This window comes from Panulirus ornatus, chromosome 10 (genome assembly GCF_036320965.1).
Source record: "Panulirus ornatus isolate Po-2019 chromosome 10, ASM3632096v1, whole genome shotgun sequence".
NCBI classification, from domain to species: domain Eukaryota; kingdom Metazoa; phylum Arthropoda; class Malacostraca; order Decapoda; family Palinuridae; genus Panulirus; species Panulirus ornatus.
In genome coordinates, this window is record NC_092233.1 from 14,219,308 (window position 1) to 14,242,340 (window position 23,033).

Sequence of the window (23,033 nt, forward strand, 5' to 3'; positions counted from 1 at the left end):
GAGGGCTGGTTCAGCCACAATGCTTGCAGAGGGCTGGTCCAGCCACAGTGCTTGCAGAGGGCTGGTTCAGCCACAGTGCTTTCAGTGGGCTGGTCCAGCCACAGTGCTTGCAGAGGGCTGGTCCAGCCACAGTGCTTGCAGAGGGCTGGTCCAGCCACAGTGCTTGCAGAGGGCTGGTTCAGCCACAGTGCTTGCAGAGGGCTGGTTCAGCCACAATGCTTGCAGAGGGCTGGTCCAGCCACAGTGCTTGCAGAGGGCTGGTCCAGCCACAGTGCTTGCAGAGGGCTGGTCCAGCCACAGTGCTTGCAGAGGGCTGGTTCAGCCACAGTGCTTGCAGAGGGCTGGTCCAGCCACAGTGCTTGCAGAGGGCTGGTTCAGCCACAGTGCTTGCAGAGGGCTGGTTCAGCCACAATGCTTGCAGAGGGCTGGTTCAGCCACAGTGCTTGCAGAGGGCTGGTTCAGCCACAATGCTTGCAGAGGGCTGGTCCAGCCACAGTGCTTGCAGAGGGCTGGTTCAGCCACAGTGCTTGCAGAGGGCTGGTTCAGCCACAATGCTTGCAGAGGGCTGGTTCAGCCACAATGCTTGCAGAGGGCTGGTCCAGCCACAGTCCTTGCAGAGGTCTGGTCCAGCCACAGTGCTTGCAGAGGGCTGGTCCAGCCACAGTGCTTGCAGAGGGCTGGTTCAGCCACAATGCTTGCAGAGGGCTGGTTCAGCCACAATGCTTGCAGAGGGCTGGTCCAGCCACAGTGCTTGCAGAGGGCTGGTTCAGCCACAATGCTTGCAGAGGGCTGGTCCAGCCACAGTGCTTGCAGAGGGCTGGTTCAGCCACAGTGCTTGCAGAGGGCTGGTTCAGCCACAATGCTTGCAGAGGGCTGGTTCAGCCACAGTGCTTGCAGAGGGCTGGTTCAGCCACAATGCTTGCAGAGGGCTGGTTCAGCCACAGTGCTTGCAGAGGGCTGGTTCAGCCACAATGCTTGCAGAGGGCTGGTTCAGCCACAATGCTTGCAGAGGGCTGGTCCAGCCACAGTGCTTGCAGAGGGCTGGTTCAGCCACAGTGCTTGCAGAGGGCTGGTCCAGCCACAGTGCTTGCAGAGGGCTGGTTCAGCCACAATGCTTGCAGAGGGCTGGTTCAGCCACAATGCTTGCAGAGGGCTGGTTCAGCCACAATGCTTGCAGAGGGCTGGTTCAGCCACAGTGCTTTCAGTGGGCTGGTCCAGCCACAGTGCTTGCAGAGGGCTGGTTCAGCCACAGTGCTTGCAGAGGGCTGGTCCAGCCACAGTGCTTGCAGAGGGCTGGTTCAGCCACAATGCTTGCAGAGGGCTGGTCCAGCCACAGTGCTTGCAGAGGGCTGGTTCAGCCACAATGCTTGCAGAGGGCTGGTCCAGCCACAGTGCTTGCAGAGGGCTGGTCCAGCCACAGTGCTTGCAGAGGGCTGGTTCAGCCACAGTGCTTGCAGAGGGCTGGTTCAGCCACAATGCTTGCAGAGGGCTGGTCCAGCCACAGTGCTTGCAGAGGGCTGGTTCAGCCACAATGCTTGCAGAGGGCTGGTTCAGCCACAATGCTTGCAGAGGGCTGGTTCAGCCACAGTGCTTGCAGAGGGCTGGTTCAGCCACAGTGCTTGCAGAGGGCTGGTCCAGCCACAGTGCTTGCAGAGGGCTGGTCCAGCCACAGTGCTTGCAGAGGGCTGGTTCAGCCACAATGCTTGCAGAGGGCTGGTTCAGCCACAATGCTTGCAGAGGGCTGGTCCAGCCACAGTGCTTGCAGAGGGCTGGTTCAGCCACAGTGCTTGCAGAGGGCTGGTCCAGCCACAGTGCTTGCAGAGGACTGGTTCTCTCTCTCTCTCTCTTCTCTCCCCCCCCCGCTCAGATTTTACCATAATTTCCGGACAGTGACATGAGGCAGAGCTGAGGGTCACGTGTGTGTGTGGGGGAAGGGTGTGGGGTGGGGGCTGTGTGTGTGTGTGTGTGTGTGTGTGTGTGTGTAGGGGGGGGGAGGATAATCTGATGGGTTTAAGATGGACGTAAATGTTTAGGGAAACTATGTACCCCGCGTGGAAATGGTGATGCTCTCTCTCTCTCTCTCTCTCTCTCTCTCTCTCTCTCTCTCTCTCTCTCTCTCTCTCTCTCTCTCTCTCTCTCTCTCTCTCCCCTCATACTATTTCGTTCATTCATTTACTGTTTTGTTACTTTGGAATTAATAGAAAACAGGTAAACACTACCTCCCCCAACCCTACGTTGTGGCTGGTGTTTACCTTCAGTGGACGTTTGTGTGTGTGTGTGTATGTGTGTGTGGGGGGGGAGGGGGGGTCCGTGGGTGTGTGTGTGTGTGTGTGTGTGTGTGTGTGTTTGTGTGGGTGTGTATGTGTGTGTGTGTGTGACATATTACCTGTTGTCAGGTATGTGTTAGTCCTCTGTGCCTGCCGTCTTTCCTCACGTCTCTGTCGCCCTGCGCCTTGAGAGAGAGAGAGAGAGAGAGAGAGAGAGAGAGAGAGAGAGAGAGAGAGAGAGAGAGAGAGAGAGAGAGAGTTCCTCTCCAGCCTGTGGACAGCTATGCCTCCCATTCGTCACTCCTCGTGTTATGTGCATTAGTAATGTCATCTGACAGATGGAGATCGTGCATGGCACCGTCGCTGTTTATACGTGTCACACGTGGCAGAGTTTAGAAGCGATCGGTCGGTGCTGTGGTTGCGCCGCCGCGGGAGTTCACAGGTGATCAATGCGTGGTAGTAGAGATGTGCTCGGAGATGTGGTTAGGAATGGCGCCACAGCCTCCGTGACTCGTGTGGTAGCGGGGCTTTGGGGGGGTAGGTACTCTGGCGCCGTGGTGTGTGCTAATAGGTGGCAGGGAGCCAAGAGAAAGTGGGACGGAGGGAGGGAGGGAGTTCGCCCTGTGGAACCTGTGTAGCCACACTTGGCTCATTTGAGTAGAGGCAAAATGGTGTTGCAAGTGTCTGGTAAGATTTGTAGGATAACCTGAATGAATTGTGGAGGAGTGTTGGTACCGCGGTCACTACCGGACTGACGAGTTAACAACACTGGAGGAAGAGGAGTCGCCACCGCGAGACGTTGACGGATCACCGCTGGAGGATGACGGGTCACTGCTGGTGGTTGACGAGTCACTGCTGGTGGCTGACGAGTCACTACTGATATCTTACGAGTCACTACTGTTGCCTGACACCACTTCTTGAGGCTGACGAGTCACTGTTGGAGGCTTACGAGTCACTGCTGGTGGCTGACGAGTCACTACTGGTGGCTGACGAGTCACTGCTGGTGGCTGACGAGTCACTGCTCTGGTGGCTGACGAGTCACTGCTAGCTGCTGACGGGTCACTGCTGATGGCTTATGAGTCACTGCTGATGGCTGACGAGTCACTACTGTTGCCTGACACCACTTCTTGAGGCTGACGAGTCGCTGTTGGAGGCTGACGAGTCAGCACTGGAGACTGACGGCCACCACCGCAAAATAATGAGACAAGGGATATGAGTGGGGTTGCCAGGTCCCTCCATTGGTCTTGGGAATGAATGTACTAAGTAAATATGAGCAGTTGTCTGGCGCTATCACTGCTGTTTAAGTGAGTCTGTCCCTCTTGCCACTTCTGTCGTGACTGTGCAGGAGGCCGCTGGGCAAGGAAGAGACGCCATGGCCCGACCATAACCCTTCCCTCCCTACACACACACACACACACACACACACACACACACACACACACACACACACACACACACAGACCCTCCATCCTCTCTCCACACCCCAGGGATTGTGCCAGACCTCCTGGAACTGCAAACGGAAAACGCGGCAGCGTTCAATCACAAGTCATTTGGACCTTGAATAATTCTTGAAGATCTGCTCCCCGCTCCTCTACAGATGACGTGCCTGTTTGTGCACGACAACGTAAAGTTAACTAATACATTATTTTACAGGTAGCTGCCGGGGATGTGCTGTGGGGGTAGGTGTATTGCTGGTGTCTGGGAGGGTAAAGTGTGCGGTACTGGCCAGGAGGGGATGGGGAGACACAGCAGCAGCCAACATACAGGGACGGGTCTGGACACACGCACCCTCACCCACACACACACACACGTGTCAGGTTTAAACTGTGTTGTCCTGAGGCAGTGTGGATAGTGATAATGATGATAATGATTTATGATAATGATAATGAGAACAATAAACATGATGATAATGATGCTGGTGGTTATCATAACTAGTAATGATGGCAGAGTAAAGATCATGTTGATAATCGTAACAATAACATTGTTGAGTGAGAGTCTGCTCCCATGTTCGGGATTCGAACCCAGGACCTTTACGTTCGTGGGTCGTAACGCCAGCCATTTCACTGTGTAGCGTGATAATTTGAAAAAGAGTATATTCCAGTATGGGCGGACACAACACGAAAATTGTATGATTATCGGTAAAATCTAGTAGAAAAAAATATATTCTAAAGCCTTTCACCGTCCTTGATTGGCTAGTGTTTGTCCGTACGTACAGTGGCACGGACCACGGTCGGGTGTTTGAGCCTCAGAGCACCAAGAATACTGGGATGTATTTGGCAAATATCCTGGAGCATGTATTGGAAATGTTGCGATTTTGGCATAATGTATTCTGGACATATTTCTTCTGGCCCGACACAACGGGGTGCCGAAATATTTGTCCAGCTCCAGAGGTTTTATCAGATGTGTACAGGTCTGCCGTATTTCAAGTATCCCTTGGGTTTGGTGTACGTCGCTCGATGTGAGAAGGATGAAAAGAAGATCCGTAATGGAACAGCTTTGGATTGATTGATTGTCTGCTTTCTGTTCCATCTGTCACGTGATGAGACAGGCCCCCGCCTCTGTTTTGTGTACTTCCGTCAGCTGATCAGGCAGGCTGTCACTGTTTGTGTACTTCCGTCAGCTGATCAGGCAGGCTGTCACTGTTTGTGTACTTCCGTCAGCTGATCAGGCAGGCCGTCACTGTCTGCGTACTTCCGTCATCTGAGCAGACAGCCACTGTCTGTGTACCTCCGTCAGTTGATCAGACGTCACTGTCTGTGTACTTCGGTCACCTGATCAGATGGCCACTGTCTATGTACTTCCGTCAGTTAATCAGGCCTCAATTATCGCTATACCTGGCGCGCGCGCCCCAGAGAGAGAGAGAGAGAGAGAGAGAGAGAGAGAGAGAGAGAGAGAGAGAGAGAGAGAGAGAGAGAGAGTCAGGTGCTGTTGTCATCTGGGGTAAAACTCGAACATCATCCCACAACACGGTGAACAGCATCTCATGGTGAGAGGGGGGTCGCCACCCCGGACATACGAGCAGTATTCCATAAAAGGCAAAATGATGATCATTGTAATTATAATGATGATGATGATGATTACGATGATCTGTAAGATAATGGACGCTGATCGGTGGTGATGTGTGAAAAGTAAGATCTTGAGTTTCAGTTATCTCTAATTTTATTTGAATCGAAATTTTCTGTGGCTTAATTGTGTGAGAAAATCTTGGAATGCTGAGATGTGTACATGTTATATGGGACTGTATTTAAGTTCCTTGATGTGTGAGTGACAGTGAGAGAAAACGGGGACACTCAGAGTTCTGATACTCCATTGTTACACGCAGCTGAGCCATACTCTTACTCTTCTGGTTAGGTTCCCTCGTACAACAGAGCCAAGCATAAAGCTAGCGGAGCGAGCTAAGCTAGCGCCGCAGACGCACTGGTGGCGTCGGCATGCCTAGCCTAGATGGCCCGTAGGGCCTTCGTTAGGGTGATAATTATTCCTAATGACTCGCTGGGCTAAGGCGGTGCTTAACAGTGGTTAAGGACTGGCGGTGGACTCGTCGGTAGAGACGTGCTGGTGGTACTGACTGACTAGCCTCGGAGCTCCCTCTCCACATCCTCCCCCTCACACACACACACACAGCAGAGGGGATGGATGGTGAAGGAGGGAGGGAGGGCGAGCGGGCGGCAAGTCCACCGAACCTTTGCTGCGGCCCACACATCCATCCATCGCTGCCGTGAGTGTGGATTCCTTCACGGAGGGTAGAAAGTCCCATGAATAAATTTGAATGGCTATGTCGTCGGCACAGGTTGCTGGGGCTTGTGTGGGGAGAAGACTGTTCCCATGGCACGTCGTAATGTGTAGGTGTGTTATACCTGTCCCCTGCCTGGGAGATGCGCAGTAGCTTATCCAGAGGTTTAAGGAAGATAGTGAATACTATTAATAATTTTGAATAAAGGTTGAAAGCATTGCGCTGTTGTGCATAAGTGGTACGTAGACTTGGGAGTATTTAGGCCTAAGTAAAGCTTCCCCGTTATTTCCTGGGTTTTGTTAACGTATCGCGTTCCTATAACAGTCGTTTTGCATATACATACAGTGTCGGTAACTCGTACTCATGTAACTCTTACTTTTTGTTTGTGTTGAAGGTATCAACTTGAACCCGTCGGCAGGATGACGAGTGCTATCGAACTAGCATCACTCATCATAGGTCGACATTTTATTCTTTTTTTTTTAGACCAGACGGTCGGTTGGTCGGTCTAGTTGAAACAGACCTCAACCCCGTGAGAGAGAGAGAGAGAGAGAGAGAGAGAGAGAGAGAGAGAGAGAGAGAGAGAGAGAGAGAGAAATGGTATACGTAAACCTGGTCTTCAGCACTGGAAAATCCGCATCTTGGCAGAGAACTTTTGTTGGGCCGCCAGAAACTTGCGCCCACTTTCCGAACTCCTTTGATGTCCGGTGTGTGGTATATCGATAGTCGCGTCACGTCGGCAGATGTGTTGCCTTCCTGGACTCTCTGGTAGACACCAACTCTCGACACTCCTGGGTCGAGTGTGTACCGCTTGGTCTCAACAAGCAAGCCGGCTTCCTCCGCCAGGAGGGGAGGATCATGTGAACACGTCGACCAGTGGTCAGTTAGATGACCAGTTAAACCTAACCACGGTCCTGGGGTCGGTCCACACTGCCCTGACTCCGGGGGTCCGCCAAAACTATACTCTACTGGTTTTGACCAGCCAGCCTCCGGAGGTGTCGTGGTTCATCCAGATTGAATTCAGTTGAGGTCAGGCGCCGAAGGAGGGAGAATCCAAGTCAGTCAGGGTCAAGGAACGAACACACACACACTCTCCTCCGGCCAATTGACGCTTCGAGTTAGTTCTCCTGAGGTTTGACTTCGCCTGTATAATGAAACCCCGTGATTACCGCTTGGTGTAAACAAGCAAGCACGCAGGCTTCATCTAACGGGAAGGGGGAGGATCATGTGGCCACGTCGACCAATCAGAGCGGAGTGGTCAGACAACACCCGACCTGCTCAGTATAGACACGCCGGACGCGCCATTAGTGGGATGCGTCCCTCCCTCGCTGTACCATATACGTACTGAACTTATAACCTGTGATGCTCTGCTGAATCTCAGACAGAAAGAACATGAGGAGCGCGATAAACAGTTGCATCTCCACTGAGCAAAAGGAATAACCATTTTCTGCGCGCGCGCTCTCTCTCTCTCTCTCACACACACACACACACACACCAACAACGAGGTGGGGGCACAGTGAAAGAAGGCCCCAGTATGAATATTACATAGCACGAAATAAGCTGCAGGAACCCGTAAGTAAGAGGGATTTTGAAGTAGACATTGTCCCTAACCTGTCGCTGAAGATCCATGTTCCAGATAACAGTAAAGGTTGCATCATTCTGTTGGCAGATCAGGAAATATTCCAACAGGTATCCTACATCAGACCATAATAAGAATATGCCTCTCATGTGTCTCTCATGAGTTTGCATGAGTAAGACAGACAGCAGGAGGCCTGATTGGCCCACGGCTGGGTTGTCTGGTAAAATCAACTTGACAAGAAAATGTAATTCTTGCTCAGCCGTGTTTTTTAAGCCATCACCGACCTCTCCCTGCTGCACATTATCCTTTTGATGTTCCCCTCATCGTTGTCTAGAGGAGGACAACAAAGATGGGACGGGATGGAGAGAGATGAGTCCCAGGGAATGGCTAGAAGCCAAAAGTTTGCCCTCTGTGGAAGAGAGAAGACTGAGAGGTGACTTGATCACAGCCTTTCAGTTGCAGAACAGCCAGAGGCCATAACATGAAGTCAGGGCAGAAACTGATGGCGAAGATTTAAAGAATTGCTTATGTAGGATAGGAAGAACAGATGAATGGAAAACGGTGAAGATATATGAAACGCGAACCTCATACGTAAGGTTATTGTAAGGTTATGACGTGTGGGGAATGTACCACTCGGGTTATTGTAAGGTTATGACGTGTGGGGGAATGTACCACTAGGGTTATTGTAGGGTTATGACGTGTGGGGGATGGTACCACTAGGGTTATTGTAGGGTTATGACGTGTGGGGGATGTACCACTAGGGTTATTGTAAGGTTATGACGTGTGGGGAATGTACCACTCGGGTTATTGTAGGGTTATGACGTGTGGGGGATGGTACCACTAGGGTTATTGTAAGGTTATGACGTGTGGGGGATGTACCACTAGGGTTATTGTAAGGTTATGACGTGTGGGGGAATGTACCACTAGGGTTATTGTAGGGTTATGACGTGTGGGGGATGGTACCACTAGGGTTATTGTAGGGTTATGACGTGTGGGGGATGTACCACTAGGGTTATTGTAAGGTTATGACGTGTGGGGGAATGTACCACTAGGGTTATTGTAGGGTTATGACGTGTGGGGGATGGTACCACTAGGGTTATTGTAGGGTTATGACGTGTGGGGGATGGTACCACTCAAGCCGTCCGCCGCTTTTACTGCGAGGCTCACGTCCTCTTTTGTGACGTCATGGTGTAAGATGCACCGGAGCAGGAGGGAGGAGAGTCCGCCACACCTCAGTTCCCGCCCTCGCATGTCTCACAGCGGCCGGCGGAGGCGCTCCCGACGCCCTTAGAACCGCGCAGTTCAACGGCTGCAAATTTTCGTATTTTTCTCAGAAAAAATTTTATTTCCTTTAAAAACTCATTCTAAGAAGTGTTTATCTTGGTGAATACAAAACCTTGGGTCGAAATATCGTTTGGTCGTCTTTATGGCCTTTGATTAAGGTGTTAAATTAAGGCAATTTTTAATCATCTAATCATTTGCATCGTTTAAACTGGGTATCTATCGGTAATTCAAGTCATTATGATATATTTTTCATGGTTATTTCAAGTACATAAGTGTTTCAATATCTTATGTTTCAATTTTGAAACATTTTTTTCTTTATCATATGTTTCAATTTTGAAAAAAAAAATTCTTTTTTTTTTTTTTTTATTTTGAGCCACTCTTACTGGAATGGATCTGGAAGCATCGTCTTCCTATCTCACTGAAGTGGGTCTGGAACTTCAGTTCCTTGTCCAACTGGAGTGGTTCTGGAAGCATTATCTTCCTGTCTCACTGGCTTGGGTCTGTAAACATCTGTTCCCCGTCGTGTTGGAGTGGGTCTGGAAGCATCAACCCCGTGTATCACTGAAGGAGGGGGTCTGGAAGCATCACCTCCCCACCTCCTGTCCTACTGAAGGGGAGGGAGGGATGTGTCTGGAAGCATCAGCGCCCTTTAGCTGAAGTGGGTCTGGAAGCATCAACCCCGTGTATCACTGAAGAGGGGGGTCTGGAAGCATCACCTCCCCCCCCCCCCCGCCTCCTGTCTTACTGAAGGGGGGTCTGGAAGCATCACCTCCCCCCCCCCCCCCCCCGGCCCCCTGTCTTACTGAAGGGGAGGTGGGGTTGTGTGTGTCTGGAAGCATCAGCCCCCTTTAGCTGAAGTGGGTCTGGAAGCATCGGCCCCTTTGTCTTGCTGGGGTGCGTCTGGAAACATCGGATCCTTCCTTGTTGGCAGGGCATTCCACCCGTGTATACAACTGCTTGCCTCAAAAGTAGCGAAACCCCCCCATGGACAGCACAGAGCATAGGAGGAGTAATCTTTCTACCTGTGTGGTTACGGACCAAGCCATAGCCTGACAATCTTTTAATTCTCCGACCTTTACGGCGAACAAAAGGAGAATGGGAGGTGACAACAAAGGTGGTCCATATGTGAACTGAAAAGTTGGAGGTTTGAGCCGGGGGCTTTGGCGCCGACCCTGAGGGAGAAGAAAAATGGAGCGGTGGCCCTTTGTGGTACATGACGACGGACGTTTTTAGCGTTAGGGTGAGCACACACGCACGGTAGGGCGCCCCTGGATTAACGTGGTGGTCACACGGATATGGTAGGGGGGCCATGACTTGACATGGTAGGGGCGCCCCTGGCCTTACATGGTGGGCACACAGATATGGTAGGGGGCCATGACTTAACACGGTGGGGGGCCCCTGGCCTTACATGGTGGGCACACAGATATGGTGGGGAACCCCTGGCTTAACATGGTGGTCACACAAGTGTGTGTATATATATATATATATATATATATATATATATATATATATATATATATATATATATATATATATATATATGGTTAGTGTGCACTAAAGTTCTTTAGAATCATAGATTTCGGTAAGGTGTTAAGTGATATTATGAAGATTGGATCCTCCACAAGTTGAACACTTAGTAAGTGGAAATCTTTTTGAAGTTATACACCAGCAGGAATACATTTAACGTAACGCCGTGGTCTGGCTGCGCTCACCGGTGGAGAGAAAAAAAAATGGATACAGGCATTGGTATGATACATCAAGGAAGTCTCGGGGTAAGGATTTTGGTTGAGAGAGAGAGAGAGAGAGAGAGAGAGAGAGAGAGAGAGAGAGAGAGAGAGAGAGAGAGAGGTTTAAGAGATGGTTTGGTACAGGCGTTTTATGGCTCATCAAACACTTTGATCATTTCTGTCCAGCCAGTTACTTAAGGCTATATATTTTTGTCTGGTCTCATTACCAGCAGTGGACAGAAGTAAGCGAACGTTTTACAGAGAATGATTCCGAAAGATTGTTAGAAATCTAGGGTGATTGACCTGCAAGAGTAGTTGACAGCGACGTCTTAGATACGCTTAAAAAGAACCGACTCAACCAATGCTTCGCTTCAGATCCCCTTTAAGTCATCTGCTTAATTTCCTGATGTTACGCACACTAAACTGTGCATGTCTCATCTCTGCCACACTAACAGACGAGGACTCGGTGGTCTGTTGCTGTTTGCTTGGACCGTACAATATACTTGTGCCACTAGAACCAAATGGTCTTGTTTGGTCTGTGGACACGGCGAGGGAAGCTGCCACACGCACGATAACTAGCCTTTATACACAGTTACCAAGAATTCAATCTATTTCCTTGGTAGGATAGAAATCGCTGGCTGCCGAGATGATATATTTTCAGAGAAATAATGAGCTATATTTTATCTGTACCGTAAAAGCCAATCAGTTGGAGTTATTAGACGTGGGTCCGGAGGGTTCGAATCTGCTGGTCTCTCCTCTCTCTCTCTCTCTCTCTCTCTCTCTCTCTCTCTCTCTCTCTCTCTCTCTCTCTCTCTCTCTCTCTCTCTCCGAACCTGCTCGTCTCTCAGAGTACGACAGTAGCAGTTGGACGCGCTTTGGTCTGGATGGGTCAGAACGGAATGGATTTCCATATGAAATCCTGTCGTGCCTCTTGATTTGCATGGGAAGGTGAAAGAATTCCCAGTGATGACTCTTGTCGTCGCGAGTTATCACGTACAGAAAGGGGAAGGAACGAACGCACGAACTGGCTCCTGAGAGTAACCCCCTGCTACATAGGCAGGAGTGAAGGATACAGGAAGGATACAGACATCAACGGTGTTTACAGAATTATTCATCAAGTGGCTCTGTACCTCGCAACCGTTGTGATATTTCATGAATTAAATCGTAAACCTATTTTTCTCCCCATGTGTGTCCAATATGAGCAGATTTTGGGGGGTTAGATATGGGGAGGGAGGGGCCTGGCAGAGTGAGGCCTGAGTGAGACAAAGGTACAAGACGAACATAGGTAGACCCCGACCGTAATATACGCGGGTCCAGGCGATGTGCTGTACACCACGCAATACCTTTATACTCTCCGCAGTACAGACAGAGCAAGGCGATGTAGACCTGAGACGCGCGGGTTGTAGAATACGATACGAATAGAAACTCAGCCTACGCTGGTGAGGCAGCAGTGGAAGTGATCCTCCCCCGCCAGCGGTAGGAGTGAGGCGGGAGACCCGTTGCGGCGACTGTGAACTGCTTGCTACCAGGCCGGGTAATGGTATGTTATCGTCATACAGGTGATAAGGATCATATGGTCGTAAGGGCCTTGACCCCCCCGTGTACCCCACAGTGTGACGGGTCGACTTCTATGAAGTCGTCCTGGACAGAGGTCATCGTGTTCCAGGATCCGGGGTCAACGTGACGTGACCTAGGCCCATGAGAGTGATTTGCCCAGTCTGTGATTGGTGGAAGATGATACGTTGACAAGTTATTTTTTTTTTTTGAGGGGGACAAAATTCGATTATCATCTATATAATTTTCCCCAGAGGTGAAGTATATGGATGAAGGCAGCAAGTACGGATATGTATTTGTGTATATATGTATATGTCTGTGTATGTAAATGTATGTATACGTTGAAATGTATAGGTATGTATATGTGCATGTGTGGGCGTTTATGTATATACATGTGTTTGGATTGGGCCATTCTTTCGTCTGTTTCCTTGCGCTACCTCGCTCACGCAGGAGACAGCGACTAAGTATGATATATATATATATATATATATATATATATATATATATATATATATTCTTTTTTTTTTTTTTTTTCATACTATTCGCTATTTCCCGCAATAGCGAGGTAGCGTTAAGAACAGAGGACTGGGCCTTTGAAGGAATATCCTCACCTGGCCCTCTTCTCTGTTCCTTCTTTTGGAAAATTAAAAAAAAAAATAAAAAAAACGAGAGGGGAGGATTTCCAGCCCCCCGCTGATTAATATATATATATATATATATATATATATATATATATATATATATATATATTATATATTATTATATATTATACTTTGTTGCTGTCTCCCGCGTCAGAATAGCACAGTCATCCAGTTCATGACATACATTTGATGAATTTTATCATTGGCGATTAAAAGATATTATTAAATGTATAAAATTTTCCCTTTTTTTTCTCTCTCTCTCCCCCAGTGAAGCGAGGGACATTATTTTCCACCAGATGTGAGGATTTAAAGCCTGAAGGGGAGAGGAGAGAGAGAGTGAGAGAGAGAGAGAGAGTGAGAGAGAGAGAGAGGTGGAGTGTAAAAGGGAAAGAGAAATACAAGAGTGAGGTGAGTGTGTGTGAGAGGGTGTAGAGAAAGTCGGCAAAATAGAAAAGAAACGGAGGAAGAATTTAGGAAGCAGTACAGAGGTAAAGAACGAGGAAGGAAGGATGGGAGAGTAGAGAGAGGGGAAGGGAAGACGAGGGAAGAAGGTGCAGAAGGAAGACACAGGAGAGAGAGACATAAAGAGGAGGGATTCTGTACCACTATATTAATCGTCTTAGTTAATCCTAGTGTGGAAACTGTGATTAATTCTTATTCGCTCATGAATCATCCCCATGACCTCTTTTTCCCCAAGGGGTTCCTGCAGACCAAAGGCTGTTGCGCTCCGTTCAGTACCAGGGAAAGGATGGACTCCTCTTTAGCGCGAGGTTCTTTGACGAAAAAACTGTTTCATAGACTCGCCAGACGTGTCAGACTCTTCACTTGCGGTGTGACCTCATGCGAGAGGAGTCCGGTAACACCGTGACATACATGTACATATTTATTAAGCTCAATATTTTAGACTCTCGAAGTCCAGTCATCAGGGGCCAGGATTGGATAACAGACCCCCCCAAAAAAAAATTACCCGCGCAACATTACCCACACACACACACACACAAATTACCCTCAGAATTATATTGACACATCTATTCATAGTAGCTAGGCTGATATTATCAGAAATACAGAGCTGGCATTTCGAAGGAAACCCCGGAACCTCCACTTCTTTGTTGTATACCAGCCCTTACGACCAGCCCTCACGACGTGGTAGTGCGTGCCAGATGGTAGACCTACAGACGTCAGAGTGTATTCAGAGCTCTCTCGGTCCTGTATGAGTAGCTCTCGCATGACTAGTTAACCTCGTTTCTTGTCCACAACACACCCCCTACACTACATCCAGATGGCATTCCGGTGATAGTTTAAGATGCAATAGGGAACCTTTCATTAAGAGAGATTAGATTCCGTTTGTCTAAAATTCAAGGCAGGATAATAGTTACAATGCCTCATTTGTTTTTATATATATACACTGGATGATATGACGTGCGCTAACGCTGGTGCTACCATCATAACGTTTTCTGTTGAAGTGATCTCGTAACTCTTTGTCATTTATTTTCTTTTTGCAACTATAATTTGCTCAAATGCCGACCGCGCCAGCGTCAAGTTATGAATCGGTATACCCCTCGCTCAGCTTAAGCAGGCACCTTTGTGTGTTCAAGATAAATTCTTTTAAGACCATATAAACATTGTCACTGCATTTATTATAGCCCTTGTTTACAAGTGTGAGGGTACGGTCGGTATGGATTTGGGCTTATCAGCTGCCGGGAGGGGTCGTTAGGGCTGTCCACGTATAATCGATCACCAGACTTCGAAGTATCGTCAGCACCTCCCTCAGGTTGTGATGGTGAGAGCACGTCCCGTGTCGTTCATGTATGTGGCCCATCGTAAGTCTGATGCCCATATGATGTACATATGTACCCCAGCGACGTGTGTCACACAGGCAGGAGTTGCTTCGAAGGCCCAGATTTGGCTCATGGTGGTGTGTGTGTGTGTGTGTGTGTGTGTGTGTGTGGAGAAGGGGGGGTTAGGAGGAGGAGGATACAGAAAATGGGAGCTGGCTGTCTTGTGGGATCTCAAAACTTGCGTCTTGCATTCACAAAGACGTAACAGGCTTACATTTGGTAATCATAAAGGATTTTCAGTATTCAAAGATTTATTAAAAAAAAGAATCTAAAGATCATTACTCGTGCAAGTTAGAAAAACAACTTAAATATAGTTTATATTGCGATCATTAAAGTTGGCGTATCGTGACTCTATATGGTCAGTATTTTCCTAAAGAGTATTATGAACTGATGTATTTTCAAAATGGAAAGAAGATTCGCTTTTTGGTTACATAGATACTTATGGCATTTAATGGACATCACCCCACCCCAACATCTCCAGTATGTGACCCGGTCACATATGCAAGTACCAGTTGGTTTCCGGTATAGTTATTTAGTCTTTTTTTAAAGTCCAGTGTAGTGTTTTCACGTGCTGATTGATGCAGGCTTAATACAGAAAGTGTGTGAGTTTCAGTTATTAAGAGGAGAGAGTCGACTGACTGCCTTTTGTATTATATTCGTATTGTGTTTTGATATATTCTCACCAACACCTGGTTTATTGTCTTTATTATTGATTACTTATGATACTCAGATCAGGATGGACTCCTTTGGAAACTAGAAGTTCTCTGACAACTTTTATTCTGTTGTGTTACCAGCTGACGAAGGTACAGCCGCGCCCTGAGTGTCTTTTCACTCGCGGTGCACCTTCGGTGTTGGTAGGGCCCGGTGTGTGTGTGTGTGTGTGTGTGTGTGTGTGTGTTATCTATATGAGAAAGTGGTAGAAAGACCCTGGCTGGAGCTAGGAGTTTTATACTGTAAATTACGTCGTGAGGATTTGTTAACACAGGGTAATAACTAGAGACAAAGAACACGGTATGTAAATGCACGTCAGACTGCTACCTTTCTGGGATTCTGGACGAGGCTTACCCCGATTGGTTGGTTCCCGCCGCTGGCTCACCCTTCTCCCGTGACGTCACCACTAGTTTTCCCGCCGCGCCATAAACAAACACGGGCGTTCCTCGCGGTGATGTATGACATGAATTGCCGTTATGTGTGCTGCTTCACATGCTCTCCTCACGCACTTGTCCAGAGCTTTATGGGTGGCCTTGGGTTCGTGCCACTTCGGGAAGTGGCCACACTCACCCAGGTGTTAAAGTGAGGTAGAGACTTGATGTAGGTGTACACATCCACATTATGCTCGTACAGTCTCTCTTCTAAGCCCCGTTGCGGAATGTTGTATATTACATTCCGTTTGTTTAAACTCTTATTGTTTTGTTTCGTTTTTACCTCATCGTCCACCTGGATTCCTGACGAGTTAGCCGTGTTCATCTCCGCTTTTTGCAGGATTTTATCAACAACTTTAGCTCTTGAACGTGGTGTTTATATATATATATATATATATATATATATATATATATATATATATATATATATATATATATATATATATATCCCCGTTGTTTCCCGCATTAGCGAGTTAGCGCTATGAATAGACGAAGAAATTCCGTGCTGAAATCCATTCTCTATCTGTCACGTGCAATTCACCGAAACCACAACCCCTCCATCCACAACCAGGACCCACAGACCTTTCCTGGTTTACTCCGGTTGCTTCATAAAAAATGCTTCAGTCCATTCACAGTGTGTCGCCATCTGTGTACCATATCGCTCCAATTCACTTTATCCCGTTCACGTCGTACACCCTCCTGCATGTTCAACCCCCAGTAACTCGCAACCTTTGTTACTCCATCCTTCCATCTTCAATTTGGTCTCTCAGTTTCTCCTTGTCCCTTCCACTCTTGAGACATACATTATCTCTCTCCTCTCACCACATAGTCATCAAGCATTTCATTTCTAACACCTTTACCCACTTCCATACATTCTCATTTTAAGTCCACGCATTGCATCCACACAACACCGTTGAAACTACTATTCCATCGTAAATGGCCATCTCATCCCTCACCTGTAATGACGGTTCTTGCAACACACGCTCCTCACTAGCGCCAGGACCTCAGCCCCCTCACCCACCCTGTGGCTAACATCAGCGTTTCGCTTCCTCCAAGTTCTCTCCATTCAAACTCCAAATATAGTGTGTCTCTCCATTGCTAAACCTAATAACCTTGCTTGCACTCACATTCCCTCTCAACGCTCTCTTTTAACACACCCTCGAGTCTGCCACCAGCGCCGTGTCATCAGCAAACAATAGCCAACTCAACTCCCAGCCTCCCAACATACCGCAGAAATGCTCCTCTCTCGAAGACCCTTTGTGTTCGTCTACCTCAATGCCTCATTCGTAAACATACCAAATAGTTATGACATCACACGCACCCCTGCCACAGACCCGTCTTCACCTGGAGCCACCCTCGTACACCATCATATTTCCCAGAGGTTCTCCTCAGAGCCCCGTCGTCGTCACCTGCTTGGGACGGAAGTGAGCCGTCTCTGGCACCTTTCCTCCCCTCTGCCTCCCGTGCGTCTCTCTGTCCCACAGGAAACTGACTACATTCCAGCTTCAGACGTTGTGGCACTTGGCGGACGTTGAATAAGGACTGTATACGTTTGGAACACAGCCGAGCGCGGTAATGCAGGCAGGGACGCGCTGCGGCCTCCTTATGTTAGTGAGAGTGCGCAGTGCGGATCTCCGGAGCGTACCTTGGTGCGCACTGCAGAAGAGAGAGATGACCACAATGTTCTATTGACGGGATCAGAGGTCGGGAAACCTGCCTCCTTTATACCGACTTCGAGTGACTGATATATTCACGTTGCGTACGCCTTGTGACTGAGGCAACTTAGGTCACCCTTGATTTGGCATGTGTGTGTGTGTGTGTGTGTGTGTGTGTGTGTGTATATATATATATATATATATATATATATATATATATATATATATATATATATATATATATATATAGAGAGAGAGAGAGAGAGAGAGAGAGAGAGAGAGAGAGAGAGAGAGAGAGAGAGAGACTCAGACAATGGTTGAAGTCTAGAGCACATAACCTATCGACAAGACGGGGCTCCTTTAACCATAGGGCCACGTGACGTCACATCCCCACTTGACTGGTTTATTAACGACAGCCGAGCGTAGCGTGGGGTCCTTACCCTCGCTACGCTCATCCGAACCCGATCATCAGAGAGGGAGACAGCGCCGCCTACACTCCACGGTTCATACGTCTTGGTTCCCGTGGCAAAGGACACGAGTCTCTCGACCTTAGCGAGCTTGTTGGAAGAGGCGATGGGAAGCGCGTGGGACAGTGGAGATGTGCGGCTGTCACTTGGCTATACAGTGATGTCACCATCTGTGAAATGTGACCAGTTTATAATGTCACCAGCTGTGTGATGTCACCCCGTGTACGCCACCAACTGTATGATGTCACCAGGTGCGTGATGTCTGCAGCTGTTTATCGCCACCTGTCCAAAGGGGCGCCATATCATGAGTGCCCTCACAGCTCGTTATGACCAATTATGTGGTAGGATTGTTTAGACTGGTATTATGGGGGACCCCTGGGTATCAACGAGGGCTGGCTCTGAGGGGATCACCGGGGGGCGCCGGGCCCCAGGTGTCGGCGGTTGCCCCGGTGGATGTCGACACGGGGGGGACTGACACCCAGGTGTGGAGCGTGGTGGTCGTCTCCCTCCTCTGTGTGTCGACGGGGGAGAGCACCGCTCCCCCAGGGATCAGTGGGACCTTCGGCGAGTGTTTGGGCGTGTGGCCAGGTGCAGGTTTAAGGCGGTGGGCCCCGCTGCCTCTTGCCAGTGCACCGTCTACTGCTGGCTGGCTGGCCGGCCGTGTTGGCCCACCGGTCGAAAGTACCCAGTTGGCAGTGGCCTCGCATTTTTCCCCCGCCTTGGTACGGGTTTATATTTAACCCACTCATTCCAGGACACGAGTTATGGCCCCCCGACGTTCAGCGGTAGACTGTCCCGTGTGTTGTGAGCTGTATCTTTAATCTTATGCAGTTAATTTGGTTTAATGATACGCCAGACTAGTTTCCGTCATGAGTATGTCGAGTGTACCGCCTCTCACGGTAGACTTGAGTAGTGCTGATTATGTGGCCAGACAGCCATGCCGAGTGGTACACTGTCTAGGGGAGTGGTGCACCGTCGTGCGGGATGGTACACCGTCTAGCGCAGGGAGAGGTACACTGTTAAGCGGGATGGTGCACCATCAAATAGAGTGGTAGATCATCTAGCGCAGGGAGGGGTACACTGTTAAGCGGGATGGTACACCGCCTAGCGCAGGGAGAGGTACACTGTTAAGCGGGATAGTATACCGTCAAATAGAGTGGTAGACCGTCAAGCGCAGGGAGGGGTACACTATTAAGCGGGATGGTTCACCGTCCAAGGGCAGGGACACGAGGCCTTCTGCCGTGACAGCATCAGTTGCAGAGTTCAGCCCCGTCAGGAGTGTAGCGATGTGAAGTCTCACGCGGACTTAGCATTGGGAATATATATATATATATATATATATATATATATATATATATTATATGGGAGGGTATTAATTGAGAGGGTGAAGGCATGTACAGAGCATCAGATTGGGGAAGAGCAGTGCGGTTTCAGAAGTGGTAGAGGATGTGTGGATCAGGTGTTTGCTTTGAAGAATGTATGTGAGAAATACTTAGAAAAGCAAATGGATTTGTATGTAGCATTTATGGATCTGGAGAAGGCATATGATAGAGTTGATAGAGATGCTCTGTGGAAGGTATTAAGAATATATGGTGTGGGAGGCAAGTTGTTAGAAGCAGTGAAAAGTTTTTATCGAGGATGTAAGGCATGTGTACGTGTAGGAAGAGAGGAAAGTGATTGGTTCTCAGTGAATGTAGGTTTGCGGCAGGGGTGTGTGATGTCTCCATGGTTGTTTAATTTGTTTATGGATGGGGTTGTAAGGGAGGTAAATGCAAGAGTCCTGGAAAGAGGGGCAAGTATGAAGTCTGTTGGGGATGAGAGAGCTTGGGAAGTGAGTCAGTTGTTGTTCGCTGATGATACAGCGCTGGTGGCTGATTCATGTGAGAAACTGCAGAAGCTGGTGACTGAGTTTGGTAAAGTGTGTGGAAGAAGAAAGTTGAGAGTAAATGTGAATAAGAGCAAGGTTATTAGGTACAGTAGGGGTGAGGGTCAAGTCAATTGGGAGGTGAGTTTGAATGGAGAAAAACTGGAGGAAGTGAAGTGTTTTAGATATCTGGGAGTGGATCTGTCAGCGGATGGAACCATGGAAGCGGAAGTGGATCATAGGGTGTGGGAGGGGGCGAAAATTTTGGGAGCCTTGAAAAATGTGTGGAAGTCGAGAACACTATCTCGGAAAGCAAAAATGGGTATGTTTGAGGGAATAGTGGTTCCAACAATGTTGTATGGTTGCGAGGCGTGGGCTATGGATAGAGATGTGCGCAGGAGGATGGATGTGCTGGAAATGAGATGTTTGAGGACAATGTGTGGTGTGAGGTGGTTTGATCGAGTAAGTAACGTAAGGGTAAGAGAGATGTGTGGAAATAAAAAGAGCGTGGTTGAGAGAGCAGAAGAGGGTGTTTTGAAATGGTTTGGGCACATGGAGAGAATGAGTGAGGAGAGATTGACCAAGAGGATATATGTGTCGGAGGTGGAGGGAACGAGGAGAAGAGGGAGACCAAATTGGAGGTGGAAAGATGGAGTGAAAAAGATTTTGTGTGATCGGGGCCTGAACATGCAGGAGGGTGAAAGGAGGGCAAGAAATAGAGTGAAGTGGAGTCATGTGGTATACAGGGGTTGACGTGCTGTCAGTGGATTGAAGCAAGGCATGTGAAGCGTCTGGGGTAAACCATGGAAAGCTGTGTAGGTATGTATATTTGCGTGTGTGGACGTGTGTATGTACATGTGTATGGGGGGGGGGGGGGGTGGGGCCATTTCTTTCGTCTGTTTCCTTGCGCTACCTCGCAAACGCGGGAGACAGCGACAAAGTATAAAAAAAAAAAAAAAAAAAAAATATATATATATATATATATATATATATATATATATATATATATATAATATATAATATATATATATATATATATATATATATATATATATATATATATATATATATATATATATATATATATATATATATTTCATGTCAGATAGGAGAGAGAGAGAGAAACGTTGAATGGCCACCAAACCACCTTTACAGAATTCATCCACAGTGTTCATAATGGACAGATCTTACGTGATCGTTCACTGCTCGTCCATCATCACATACATTTATTAATCCAAAACTGACACGAGCCTGAATAACCACTAAGAAACTGCCAGTTAGCATTCAGAGCAACATGGGCACATCGCTCGGTCGAGTGAATTCAGAATTCTGAACCCTGCAGATTGGAGAGTCTGGGGTGACGGAGGGAAAACAATGTTGAATGATTACTGACTGAGCTAACGTTTTCTGTCAAGATTACTACATTTTCTTTTCCAGCTGACGTTTTGTAGGGAGCCAGATCTTTTCTTCTTAAAAGCCAGGGACCAAATTGGAGGTCAGGTTGGTCTAATTATGGGACCTGTGATTGTAGTATATCCCATTTTATTTTGTGTCCTGTAATTTCATTTTATTTTCTGTTTTCAAATTTTGGTTCCTCAAAAACTATGTTTGCATTTGTCATCATATAATCACCTTCTATAGTTGCGTTTGGGTAAGGTATTTGAATATACATACCTTAAGTTTGCGGTATTTAAGTCTGATTTGAAGTTTACGTAAATAATATATGATCTTTTATGTGTAATTTGTAATTACCAAACCAGTATTCCACCTCATTGGTAATAGATTAAGAAGAATTGGAATCATCTTACTAAGTATTGGTCAAGAAGAAGAATCAATATGATTAAGACAACATGGGTTTTGATTTTCGCGTCCACGGGGAAATGAAACGCGAGAAGTTCCCAAGTGCACTTTCGTGTAATAATCACATCATCAGGGGAGATAATAGAAAGAGTTATAATAGTCAGTTGATATACAACGAAAAGACGTAGCTAGGACGCCGTTTGGTATATATATATATATATATATATATATATATATATATATATATATATATATATATATATATAGTGTGTGTGTGTGTGTGTGTTTAAAAATGTCACCACTGCTGAAGTATGTTGTGTTAGAGACGATTTTCCCCAGCACCCAGAGTAAACAACACCTTCCATTATATCGTCACAGGAGATAATCTATCGTCATCTCCCGGGGTCTTTTTCCCTCCCCCTTGGATGCCATATCCGTTGCGACAGGTCACCGTGCGCGGCGGGCGCAGCCCTGGTATGGTTGTTGTCTGTTGTCTCCCTCAGCTTGGGGGGGTTACGGCCTTGATGCCCAGGGTACAGGGAAAGTAGTAGTCTTCCACACACACACACACACACACACACACACACACACACACACCAACGCCTGAGGGAGGATGATAAGGTGGGATGAATAAAACGTTGGTGTAATGGTGAATAAAACGTTGGTGTTATGGTGAATAAAACGTTGGTGTTATGGTGAATAAAACGTTGGTGTTATGGTGAATAAAACGTTGGTGTTATGGTGAATAAAACGTTGGTGTTATGGTGAATAAAACGTTGGTGTTATGGTGAATAAAACGTTGGTGTTATGGTGAATAAAACGTTGGTGTTATGGTGAATAAAACGTTGGTGTTATGGTGAATAAAACGTTGGTGTTATGGTGAGTAAAACGTTGGTGTTATGGTGAATAAAACGTTGGTGTTATGGTGAATAAAACGTTGGTGTTATGGTGAATAAAACGGTGTTATGGTGAATAAAACGTTGGTGTTATGGTGAATAATACGTTGGTGTTATGGTGAATAATACGTTGGTGTTATGGTGAATAATACGAGCTACTGTTCACTAAAACCAAGAGGAGCAGTGATGAATGACGTCAGAGGAAGTGTTTCAGTGCAACAGGGGACGTGTATACAAATGCATGACATGCATTGACAAATGTGGTAAGAGGAAGATTCATAAACATTATATACATTATATACATTGTATATGGTGTATGAAGTGTCTGGGAGAACGTTGAGTGTGAACATACTGCAGTGGGTGTGACGTGGGCGACAGGGGTATGAGGCGTTAGGGTTATCAAGATACGTAATGGTGACCTGTGCTTTCTCAGTCTGGACCTGGTAACGTCTCAGTACCTACCTGCACCATGCTGGACGTGTCTCCTTGTTACTAGGGTCATGGTAACTTGAGGAGGAGGAGGAGCAGTCTCTCCTTGTGTGTGTGTGTGTGTGTGTGTGTGTGAAGTTAGAATATAAGAAGTTATTCT